The sequence below is a fragment of the Aethalodelphis obliquidens genome, unplaced genomic scaffold, assembly GCF_003676395.1.
Source record: "Aethalodelphis obliquidens isolate GAN/ISIS:26980383/991018 unplaced genomic scaffold, ASM367639v1 scaffold32, whole genome shotgun sequence".
Lineage (NCBI taxonomy): Eukaryota > Metazoa > Chordata > Mammalia > Artiodactyla > Delphinidae > Aethalodelphis > Aethalodelphis obliquidens.
In genome coordinates this window covers 1,115,951-1,129,689 of record NW_020837976.1, presented here as the reverse complement: position 1 = coordinate 1,129,689, position 13,739 = coordinate 1,115,951, and the positions used below count along the sequence as shown (strand labels likewise).

The following is a 13,739-nucleotide window of genomic DNA, read 5'->3' as shown; positions in this document are numbered from 1 at the left end:
TGATTTTTTAAAAATGGGCAAAAGACCTTAACGGACAACTCTCCAAAGAAGATATACAGATGGCAAACAAGCATATGAAAAGATGTTCAACATCATATGTCATTAAGGAGTTGAAAATTAAAACAATAATGAGATACCACTACACACCTGTTAGAATAACCATATATTTTTGAAAACCCTTAAACATTATATAATTATTTGGTCTCTTATACTAGATACTAGAGAAAAAAATTTTCTCCTAGCTTCCTCTTTTAATACAAGTGAAAATAGTACAGTCTTTACTTGTATATTGACAGACACACACACGAATACATATAAACACATGCAGATTAACAGACTATGAAGTCAGAGACCTTGTTCAAAATTATGTTTTGTCATATACTAGCTTCCTGACATGTATAAGTTAATTCATATTCTGAGGCTCAATGACTTTATCTATACAATGAAGATATGTCAGAGGGTTATGATAATTAAAATAAGATAATCAAATAAAATTCTATAGATGTACAAGACACATAGTAAGGGCTTAATAAATATTGATAAATAGATATTCATTAAAATTATAAATTTTAACTATTATTACCAAATTCATCCAACAGCTTTCTCTGACATTTTCTTCCATATAATTTATGAAGTTTAAAATTAATATATCTTAATGAAATATCTATAGCTGTCTCTTAACTGTGAAAAAGTACAAAATGTATTTTTAATTTTTTAATCTTTTTGAATGCTTCAATTTGAAAAATCCAGTCATTAGGCTTTAATAGTGAGAAAATGAATAATGAAGTGAACAATCCACTTATTAATGACTGTGTTTTTAATCTTACACAAATGCCAATTCTTAGTCATTATGAATGCATTTTCCCTCTCCCAATTGCCTATTTAATGAAAAATGCATAAAACTCCAGTTTATTTTGAGTGCAAGCAATTGAGATAATCAAATAATTGAAAAAATTTGTAGACTTCATATTTTCAAAGAAAATCCCAATCAAAGTGCATTCCAAAGAGTCAAGCTGATTTGAAGAACTTTTAAATTTAATTTAATTTTACTTTACTATATTTTATTTTATTTTTTGCAGTACACAAAGTGGTTGAGAGTCTGCCTGCTGATGCAGGGGACACAGGTTCGTGCCCCAGTCCGGGAAGATCCCACATGCCACGGAGCGGCTGGGCCCATGAGCCATGGCTGCTGAGCCTGCGTGTCTGGAGCCTGTGCTCCACAACGGAAGAGGCCACAACAGTGAGAGGCCCATGTACCGCAAAAAAAAAAAAAACAATTAAGGAAATGGTCATAGGAACATACATATCGATAATTACCTTAAACGGGAATGGATAAAATGCTCCAACCAAAAGAAACAGGCTTGCTGAATGGATACAAAAACAAGACCCATATATATGCTGTCTACAAGAGACCCACTTCAGACCTAGGCACACATACAGACTGAAAGTGCGGGGATGGAAAAAGATATTCCATGCAAATGGAAATCAAAGGAAAGCTGGAGTAGCAATAATCATATCAGATACAATAGACTTTAAAATAATGTTACAAGAGACAAGGAAGGACACTGAATAATGATCAAGGGATCAATCCAAGAAGAAGATATAACAATTATAAATATATATGCACCCAACATAGGAGCACCTCATACACAAGGCAACTGCTAACAGCTCTAAAAGAGGAAACCGACAGTAACACAATAATAGTGGGGGACTTTAACACCTCACTTACACCAATGGACAGATCATCCAAAATGAAAATAAATAAGGAAACAGAAGCTTTAAATGACACAACAGACCAGATAGATTTAATTGATATTTATAGGACATTCCATCCAAAAAAAGCAGGTTACACTTTTTTCTCAAGTGCACATAGAACATTCTCCAGGATAGATCACATCTTGGGTCACAAATCAAGCCTCAGTAAATTTAAGAAAATTGAAATCATATCAAGCATCTTTTCTGAGCACAATGCTATGAGATTAGAAATGAATTACAGGGAAAAAAACATAAAAAACACAAACACATGGAGGCTAAACAATATGTTACTAAATAACCAAGAGGTCACTGAAGAAATCAAAGAGGAAATAAAAAAATACCTAGAGACAACTGACAATGAAAAAACGACGATCCAAAAACCTATGGTATGCAGCAAAAGCAGTTCTGAGGGGAAAGTTTATAGCTATACAAGCCTACTTCAAGAGACAAGAAAAATCTCAAATAAAAAATCTAACCTTACACCTAAAGGAAGTAGAGAAAGAAGAACAAACAAAACCCGAAGTTAGTAGAAGGAAAGAAATCATACAGATCAGAGCAGAAATAAATGAAATAGAAGTGAAGAAAACAATACCAAAGATTAATAAAACTAAAAGTTGGTTCTTTGAGAAGATAAACAAAATTGAAAAACCATTAGCCAGACTCATCAAGGAAAAGAGGGAGAGGACTCAAATCAATAAAATTAGAAAAGAAAAGGGAGAAGTTACAAGAGACACTGTAGAAATATAAACCATCCTAACAGACTACTACAAGCAACTCTATGCCAATAAAATGGACAACCTGGAAGAAATAGACAAATTCTTAGAAAGGTATAACCTTCCAACACTGAACCAGGAAGAAATAGAAAATATAAACAGACCAATCATAAGTAATGAAATTAAAACTGTGATTAAAAATCTTCCAACAAAAAAAGTCCAGGACCAGGTGGCTTCACAGGTGAATTCTCTCAAACATTTAGAGAAGAACTAACACCCATCCTTCTCAAACTCTTCCAAAAAATTGCAGAGGAAGGAACACTCCCAAACTCATTCTATGAGGCCACCATCACCCTGATACCAAAACCAGAAGAAGATACTACAAAAAAAGAAAATTATAGACCAATATCACTGATGAATATAGATGCAAAAATCCTCAACAAAATCCTAGCAAACAGAATCCAACAACACATTAAAAGGATCATACACCATGATCCAGTGGGATTTATCTCAGGGATGCAAGGATTCTTCAGTATATGCAAATCAATCAATGTGATACACCATATTAACAAATTGAAGAATAAAAACCATATGATCATCTCAATAGATGCAGAAAAAGATTATGACAAAATTCAACACCCATTTATGATAAAAACTCTCCAGAAAGTGGGCATAGAGGGAACCTACCTCAACATAATAAAGGCTATATATGACAAACCCACAGCCAACATCATTCTCAATGGTGAAAAAATGAAAGCATTTCCTCTAAGATCAGGAACAATACAAGGATGTCCACTCTCACCACTGTTATTCAACACAGTTTTGGAAGTCCTAGCCATGGCAATCAGAGAAGAAAAAGAAATAAAAGGAATACAAATTGGAGAAGAAGAAGTAAAACATTCACTGTTTGCAGATGACATGATACTATACATAGAGAATCCTAAAGATGCTACCAGAAAACTACTAGAGCTAATCAATGAATTTGGTAAAGTTGAAGGATACAAAATTAATGCACAGAAGTTTCTTGCATTCCTATACACTAATGATGAAAAATCTGAAAGAGAAATTAAGGAAACACTCCCATTTACCATTGCAACAAAAAGAATAAAATACCTAGGAATAAACCTACCTAGGGAGACAAAAGACCTGTATGCAGAAAACTATAAGACACTGATGAAAGAAATTAAAGATCATACCAACAGATGGAGAGGTATACCATGTTCTTGGATTGGAAGAATCAATATTGTGAAAATGGCTATACTACCCAAAGCAATCTACAGATTCAATGCAATCCCTATCAAATTACCAATGGCATTTTTTACAGAACTAGAACAAAAAATCTTAAAATTTGTATGGACACACAAAAGACCCTGAATAGCCAAAGCACTCTTGAGGGAAATAAACGGAGCTGGAGGAACCAGACTCCCTGACTTCAGACTATACTACAAAGCTACAGTAATCAAGACAATATGGTGCTGGCACAAAAACAGAAACATAGATCAATGGAAAAAGATAGAAAGCCCAGAGATAAACCCATGCACCTATGGTCAACTAATCTATGACAAAGGAGGCAAGGATATACAATGGAGAAAAGACAGTCTCTTCAATAAATGGTGCTGGGAAAACTGGACAGCTACATGTAAAAGAATGAAATTAGAACACTCTCTAACACCATACACAAAAATAAACTCAAAATGTATTAGAGACCTAAATATAAGACTGGACACTATAAAACTCTTATAGGAAAACATAGGAAGAACACTCTTTGACATAAATTACAGCAAGATCTTTTTTGATCCACTTCCTAGAGTAATGGAAATAAAAATAAAAATAAACAAATTGGACCTAGTGAAACTTCAAAGCTTTTGCACACAAAGGAAACCATAAACAAGATGAAAAGACAACCCTCAGAATGGGAGAAAATATTTGCAAACGAATCAACGGACAAAGGATTAATCTCCAAAATATATAAACAGCTCATGCAGCTCAATATTAAAAAAACATACAACCCAACTCAAAAATGGGCAGAAGACCTAAATAGACATTTCTCCAAGGAAGACATACAGATGGCCAAGAAGCACATGAGAAGCTGCTCAACATCACTAATTATTAGAGAAATGCAAATCAAAACTACCATGAGATATCACCTCACACCAGTTAGAATGGGCATCATCAGAAAATCTACAAACAACAAATGCTGGAGAGAGTGTGGAGAAAAGGGAACCCTCTTGCACTGTTGGTGGGAATGTAAATTGATACAGCCACTATGGAGAACAGTATGGAAGTTCCTTAGAAAACTAAAAATAGAATTACCATATGATCCAGCAATCCCACTACTGGGCATATACCCAGAGAAAACCATAATTCAGAAAGGCACATGCTCCCCAATATTCATTGCAGCACTATTTACAATAGCCAGGTCATGGAAGCCACCTCAATGCCCATCAACAGACGAATGGATAAAGAAGATGTGGTACATATATACAATGGAATATTACTCAGCCATAAAAAGGAACAAAATTGGGCCATTTGTTGAGACGTGGATGGATCTGGAGACTGTCATACAGAGTGAAGTAAGTCAGAAAGAGAAAAACAAATATCATATATTAATCCATATATGTGGAACCTAGAAAAATGGTACAGATGAACCGGTTTGCAGGGCAGAAATTGAGACACAGATGTAGAGAATAAAAGTATGGACACCAAGAGGGGAAAATGGGGGTGGGGGGTGGTGGTGGTGGTGTGATGAATTGGGTGATTGGGACTGACATGTATACACTGATGTGTATAAAATTGGACTAATAAGAACCTGCTGTATAAAAATATAAAATAAAATTCAAAAATTTTAAAAATAAAATAAAATATAATTTACTGTGTATTAATTACCTCTGTCAACCTCACACATTTCAAAGAAACCCATATACTATGTGTGCAGAGACTTTAAAAATATGCTTTGCAGAGACTAAAAAGCTGGATTACCCAGTAAGACTATATTCCAACTGGCCTTATCCGAAACAGAAGATATATATTTGCCTCTTGAGCTGTAGTGATGATTGGATATGAATTCTGAGAACTTGAAGACTGGTATTTATGGGCAAAGTATTCTAGAAATAGCTGAGGAAAGATTTTTAGCTTTTCAAATTTAGTCTTTAAAAGATAAGATGTACCATGTATATTTGTGGAAATATTTTGTATTCTTACAATACCTTTAAATGAACATAGCTTCATTGAAAATAATGTGAACAGATTGAATCATCTTGTGAACAGATTGAATCATCTTGTAAAAAGCAGAGGAATTAGTATAGAGGGTAAAGGACTTTTTTTTTTTTTATAAATTTATTTATTTTATTTACTTATTTTTGGCTGCGTTGGGTCTTCATTGCTGCATGCGGGCTTTCTCTAGTTGTGGTGAGCAGGGGCTACTCTTTGTTGCAGTGTGTGGGCTTCTCACTGAGGTGGCCTATCTTGTTGCAGAGCACGGGCTCTAGGTGTGCAGGCTTCAGTAGTTGTGGCACGTGGGCTCAGTAGTTGTGGTGCATGGGCTTAGTTGCTCCTCAGCATGTGGGATCCTCCCGGACCAGGACCCGAACCCGCATCGCCCGCACTGGCAGGCAGGCTCTCGACCACTGCGCCACCAGGGAAGTCCGAGGGTAAAGGACTTTTAAAAATAATTTGCTTGCAGTAAAAGTCAAATCATTATGCTATACACCTTAAACTTATACAGTGCTATATGTCAAGTATATCTCAATAAAACTGAAAAATAGAAATTACTGAAATGCCAACTGCTTTTCTCCATAAAGTAAAAAAGAAATTTGAAAGAAATATAAGCTAAAAAAGGTATCAACTTTTCCAATTAAAACTAAATTATTGAGGTGATAAATCTCACAGGTGTATATAAAAAGCAATATTAATAACTAACATTTACTTAGAGTTCTACAACTCATTATTTTTTATCAGTTATCTTTTTGTTTTTCAGAACCATCTGAGGCAGGCATTATCATAATCTACATATTCCAGATGAGAAACCTGAGACTCAGAAAGAATAATCCTCATTTTCATTACTTAACTTTTCTGCCAAAACACAACAAAGGTAGTTTTCCCTTTCTTTAGGCAGTAAGAGCTGTTTTCTGGTTTTGTAGTGTTTTGTTTTGTTTTTTAAAGTCCCATGCCAGGGAAATAACAGTCATAAATAGTAATGAGAGGATACTATTTTCTTCACAATTGAAACAGCAGCTATTGCTGCCTTCTTAGGACTAAAAACAACCTAACAAAACTCTCCACTATTCTAAGATCCAGAAATAGAGATCAAGTCGATCTTGGCTCCCTCAGGAATTTAGGTTGGCATTTAGGGAGTGGGAGTGTGTGTACTCTGGCATTAGGGGTCACTCTGATGCTCAGTCCCACTGATGTTTACTAGAACATTAGTTTTGGGGAAGTACAGGACAAGGAAACAGGCTAGAGGTCCTAAACTGCAAGAAAAAAGCACAACCAAGATTCCATACAGGATTTCAAATTTCAAGTACCACTATAGAATCCTTTCTAAAATTTTTCTCTTTTGCTAACGTGAGATTGCTTTGTTTTGGGAGGGCATATGTTTTAGTCACTACACAGCTCTCAACTTGTTCTATAAGCCACATACTTCTGTTTTTAGAAACACATAAACTACTGTAGTTATCTGACAAAATTAGATTTAGATATGTGACTGGGAGTGTGAAATGGGATACTTCCAGTTCATGAATCTGGAGAGCTTATATTGAAGAAGATTTGGGAAAAGAAGTATTAGCATGGATAAAGAAAGACATTACATAATTATAAATGGGTAACATCAAAAAGATGTAACAAACCTAAATGTGTATGCACCTCAAAATAGGGCTTCAAAATATATGAAACAAAAGCTAGTAGAAATAAGCGAGAAATCCACATATATACATGAAGACATCAACATTTCTTTCTCAGGAATCAATAGAACAATTTAATATCAATAGTATACAAAAGAGCAATATTATCAACCAACCTGACCATATTTACATTTATAGAATATTCCACCATCAGCAGAATACACAATTTTTTTCAAATGCATATGGAATATTTACCAAGGTAGACTGTAGTCTGAACCATAAAACAAATCTTAACAAATTTAAAGAATTAGAAATAGGCAAGTTCATAGAGACCAGAAAATAGAATAGAGATTACAAGTGGCTGAGGGGAAGGGAAAGTTATTGTTTTAAGGATGCAGAGTTTTTATACGGGATGCTGAAAAATGAAAATGTTCTCAAAATAGAAAGTGGTGATAGTTACACAATATTGTGATTGACACTTAAAGCCACTGAACTGTACCCTATAAAATGTTTGAAATGGTAAATTTTATGTTATGTATATTTTACCACAATAGAAAATATCAGTTGGGGAAAAAACCCCACACATATATCAGTATATAATCTGACCAGAACAGAATCAAATGAGAAAACAATTTAAAAAATCAGGAAAATATTTGAAAATTAGACAACATACTTCTAAATGAACCACTTGCCAAAGAGGAAATTTCAAGGGAAATTAGAAAATATTTTGAACTGAATAAAAATACAACATATAAAAATTTGTGAAATGTAGCCAGAAGAAAATTTATAGAACTGAATGCTTATACTAGAAAAGAACAAGAGTTTAAAATCAGTAGCCTAAGCTTTCAGTTTAAGAATCTAGAAAAAGGGAACAAATTTAATGCAAATCAAGTAGAAGGATGGAAATAAAGATAAGAATGAAAACCAATAAATTTGAAAACAGAAAGCTAATAGAGAAACCAATGAAAGCAAAAGCTGATATGTTGAAAAGATTAGTAAATTTTATAAATCTCTAGCCAAACTGACCAAGAAAAAAGAGATCATGTAAATTGCCAATCTCAGGATCAAAAGACGGTACATCACTAGAGACACTATATACATTACAAGGACAATAGATTATGATGAAAAAAATTGATTCTCAGAAATTTAAAAGTTAGATGAAATAGACAATCCTTTAAAAGACACAAATTAGCAAAGCTCCCTCAGGAAGAAATAGATAACCTGATTATCTACTGATAATAGCTTAAAACTACTGAATTTATAGCTTAAAACTTCCAACAAAGAATACTCTAGGTTTCACTAGTGAGTTATACCAAACATTTAAAGATATTATAACAATTCTACACAAACTCTATGACAAAATGGTAAGGGAAGGAACCTTTCCCAACTTGTTGTACGAGGCTAGCATTACCATGATAGTGAAACAAAGAAGAAAAAGAAAGAAAAAGGGAGAGAAAGAGGGAGGGAGAAAATATAAACATACACACAAAAAACCTTAAAAAGAAGTTAGTAAATTGGGGCTTCCCTGGTGGTGCAGTGGTTGAGAGTCCGCCTGCCAATGCAGGGGACACGGGTTCATGCCCCAGTCTGGGAAGATCCCACATGCCACAGAGCGGCTCGGCCCGTGAGCCATTGCTGCTGGACCTGCACGTCCGGAGCCTGTGCTCCACAACGGGAGAGGCCATGGCAGTGAGAGACCCACGTACCGCAAAAAAAAAAAAAAAGTTAGTAAACTGAATCCATCAATATATAAAAATGATAATATTTCATGGTAAATTGGGGGTTTATCCAAGGAGTGGAATGTTGGTTTAACATTTAACAATCTATGTAATTTATCATATCAACAGAATAAAAGAGAAAAACCACACAATTATCTCAACAGATGCAGAAAAAACGTCCATACTTGAATTTTTAAAAAGCTTATCAAGCCAAGAATAGAAAAAAAATCCCCGTTTTAATAGAGGGTACCTGTAACTAACATAATGGTGAAAGACTGAATGTTCCCATATGATAGGTAAAAGGGAAGGATGTCCACCCTTATTGCTTCTATCCGATACTGTTCTGGAGGGTGAAGCCAGTGCACTAAGACAAGATAAATAAATAAAGTAAATGTAGATTGAAAAGAAAGAAAGAAATCTGTCTCTATTGGCTATCAACAGACAGAATATCCCAAAGAATGTATAAAACAGCTACTGGGACTAATAGTGAATTTAGGAAAGTCATAGGATTCAAAGTCAATGTACAAACATTCATTGTGTTTCTATAAAGTAACATAAACTATTAGAAATTGAAATTTGAAAAGAGTACTATTTACAATAGTGTAAAAATATGATATATTTTGGTATATAATATACATGTTAAAAATTATAAGCTATTGATGTAAGAAATAAAAGATCCAAATAAATGGAAAGCATACTGTATTCATGGATTGGAAGGCTTAATATTATTAGAATGTCAATTCTCCCCACACTGATCTACAGATTTAATGTAATCCCATCGTAATCTCAGTACTGTATTTTGTAGAAATTAGCAAGCTGATTCTAAAATTTCTATGGATAAACAAAGGCTGTACAATAGCCAAAACAACTTTGACATATAAGAAAATTTATATGACTTGATTTATACTTATTATAAGGCTACAGTTATCAGGAGAGTGTAGTGTTGGTAAATATAAACATATAGATCAATTGAATAGAACAGAGAGTCCAGAAGTAGATTTATACAAAATTGGTCAATTGATTGATTTTTGACAAAGTTGTTAAAGAAATTCAATGGTGAAGGGATAGTTTTTCAGCATCTGCTTATCAAACAATTTGACATCCATATGCAAAACTAAAAAAGAACTATCTTTCTGCTGTTGCTTTATAATAGTATAATTTTATTATGGTCCATTAACATACTTTGTATTATTTTAATTTATTTAAATTTGTCAAGGTTTGTTTTTGCTTCATGTATTTTATTTAAAGCCTTGTTATTAAGTGCATACTCATTTAAGATTGTTATGTCTTCTGGTAAAGTGACCATTTTATAAATCTCTAATGTCCTTTTTTTATCCTAAATAACATTCCTTGTTCTGAAGTCTACTTTGTCTGATACTAAAATAACCACTCCAGCTTCCTTTTGATTATTGTTTCTGTGGAATATTTTTTTCCATACTCTTACTTTTAATCTATCTAAGTCTTTATGTTTAAACTGAGTTTCTTGAGAGCAGCATGTAGATTTTTTAAAATTTTAATATTACTTCAATCTTTTAATTGGTATATTTAGACCATTTACATTTAATGTAGTTATTGGTGTGGTTAGATCTAGGTCTATTATTTTGCTATGTGGTTTTTGTTCTGTTTGCTCTTTTGTTTCCCTATTCCCCATTTCCTGCATTCTTTTGGATAGTTTGAATAGTTTTAGTATTCCACTCTATTTTATCTACTGCTTTTTTGGTGTTGTCTTTCTCTCTCTCCTCCCTCCCTCCTTCCCTCCCTCTCCCTTTCTCTTTCTGGTCTTTCTAGGGAAGAATTTCTCAAACACAGTACAATTTCTATTTTGGACCAAATAATTATTTGTTCTGGACAGCTGTCCCATGCATTGTAGGATGTTTAAAAGCATTTCTGATCTCTACCCACCAGATGCCAGTTGCACCTCTTCCCCAATTATGGCAGTCAAAATTGTCTTTAGACATTGCCAGTTGTCTCCTGGTGGGCAAAATCAGCCCAAGTTGAGAACTACTGCTCTAAATAATACAACAGAAATACTTAACATTTCAGAGTATAGTTAGAGTAATGTTTTACTATTTAATATTTAGAAGTTTTACAATCATATAAGTCTCTTAACCTCCTCCCTTTATACTATACTTGTCATATGTATTAATTGAACATGCATGAAAAAAAAACCCCAGTTTTCTATATTTACTCAGATTTTACTGTTTTTGTTATTCTTTGATTCCTGAAGTTCCAGGTTTCATCTGGTATTATTTCCCCTCAGCCTGAAGAACTTTCTTTAGCATTTGTTTTAGTTGGCTGTATGTTCTCTTAGTTTACCTTCATCTGAGAATATCTTTATTTCTCTTTCACTCCTAGGGGATATTTTCATTGGATTTAGAATGCTTGGTTGAAAGTCTTTTCCTATCATTCTGAAGATGTTCTACTGTCTTCTGGCTTCCACGGTTTCCAATGAGAAGTCCATCATTTTTTTTTTTTTAACGTCTTTATTGGAGTATAATTGCTTTACAATATTGTGTTAGTTTCTGCTGTATAACAAAGTGAATCAGCTATATGTATACATATATCCCCATATCTCCTCCCTCTTGCGTCTCCCTCCCAACCTCCCTATCCCACCCTTCTAGGTTGTCACAAAGCACCAAGCTGATCTCCCTGTGCTATGCAGCTGGAGAAGTCCATCATTATTAACATCTTTTTTCTCCTATATATGTTGTGTCATTTTTCCTTAGCTGCTTTTAAGATTTTTTTCTTTACATTTAGTTTTCAGTAGTTTGATTATAATATGTCTGGGTGTGGTTTCCTTTGAGTCTATTCTGTTTTATGTTCTGTGAATTTCTTGAATCTGCAAGTTAATGTCTTTCACCAATTTGGGGAAGTTTTCAGCCATTGTTCCGTCAAATATATTTTTCTGCACCAATTTTCTTTATAGGACTCAATTGTTACAAACGTTAGACTTCTGATTTAGTCCCATATAGTCTCCTTGAAGTTCTATTCAGTTTTTCTAATCTTTTTTCTCTTTGTTTTTCAGATTGGAGAATTTCTGTTAATCTGTCTTCAAGTTCAGTTAATCTGTCTTCAAGTTCACTGACTCTTCCCCATGTCATCTTCATTCTGCTATTGAGTTCATTAGTAAATTTTAAATTTCAAAGAATGTATATTTTAATACTATTTTATTCATTTTTTATAAAATTATTATAATAATTTTATAATAAAAAATAATTTTATTTTCTTTGCTAAGACCTCCTATCTTTCCATTCATTTTGTCTCATGTATGTTTACCTTTGCCTCATAAAGCTTATTATAGTATCTGCTTTAAAGTCTTTCTCTTATAATTTCAGCATATGTGTCACCTTGGGGTTGGCATCTGTTGATCTTTCTTTTCCTTTGAGAATTGGTCACGTTTTCCTGGCCTTTTGCTTATCAAGTAATTTTGGATTATATTCTGGACTTTTTGAATATTAAATTGTGTAGATACAGATCCTGTTAAAATTCTCTAAAGGATGTTATTCATTATTATTATCATTATTACTGTTTTAGCAGGTGACAGAACCAGTTAGCTTCAACCTACAAATTTTTAAAATCACTTTGATCCGGCAAGACAGCTGGGTGTGCACCAGCCTCGAGCCTGCAAGCAGATCCTCCCTGCCCCCAGGGACTCCAGCCCCACCATGGCAGATTCCCAGCACACATCTGCCCCCCACTGCTGGACCACCTGCACCAACTTCTTGTGCACCCAAAAGGGAAGTCTCCTGTTTGCTGAGATTATATTGCACCTGGTGATTCTGACCCTCTTCAGTGCCTCAACAGCAGGATATTCCTCTCTGTCTGTGATTGAATTGATCTTTGCTTCTATCTTCTTTGTCGTCTACATGTGTGACCTGCACACCAAGATACAATTCATTCACTGGCCTTGGAGTGAGCCCTCATAGTGGCCATCCTCTACCTGATCACCTCCATTGTTGTCCTTGTTGAGAGAGGAAACCGTTCCAGAATCATTGCAGGGGCACTGGGCCTAATTGCTAAGGGCCTCTTTGGCTGTGTTGCCTCTGTCACTTTCCCCTTGAGATAATAAAGACATACAGCAGCACCTACTGACCCTGCTGATACCCTGGCCCTGTGTCAGTGTACTCCCTTCATTTCTCTCTGTAACCTGCAAATAACTCCTCCATCGAATTAACTCCTCCCCCTGTCCCTACAGCACTCCCAGCCAAATCCCAGCCCTGTATTGAGGTAAAAGTGCTGCTATTCAGAGAATTTATCTTCCAGCCTGCCAATCACCTCTCCAGGGTGTGCCTAGGTCCCCTTCCCTTATGCAGTATAAAAATGAGACGCCAGTTCTGTCTGGTCTATGCCCCCACCTAAGCCACAAAATGAGGGAGGAGGGTACCTTAGATTTCAGACTCCAGGCCCCAGGTTGTGACTCGCTCCAAATAATCAGTGCGGGGGGTGTTTCTATGGAGGAATACATAAATAATACATAAATAATAAATGGATTGTTAGAACAGCAACCAAAAAATCCCTTTCTGTGGGCAGTGGTTCCAATCTCAGTTCAGTTTCCTAACCTTGCTGATGCTGCTTTGGGTCTGTTCAACCACATACATCTCTAAGACGTTAGTCTGAGACCTGGTTGGTGGTTTAAATAGTAATTCAGTTCTCAAAGTTTTGCTAGGCTGCTTTGGGTCTGTCCCACGCATATGCAGCTCAAGGGTAAGTTAGGG

The 13,739-nt window shown here is 34.8% G+C and overlaps 1 pseudogene; it reads left to right on the top strand.

Moving 5' to 3' along the window:
- The first annotated feature begins 12,456 nt into the window (after positions 1-12,456).
- Positions 12,457-13,286, top strand: LOC113631260 (proteolipid protein 2 pseudogene; annotated as a pseudogene).
- The last annotated feature ends 453 nt before the right edge of the window (positions 13,287-13,739 follow it).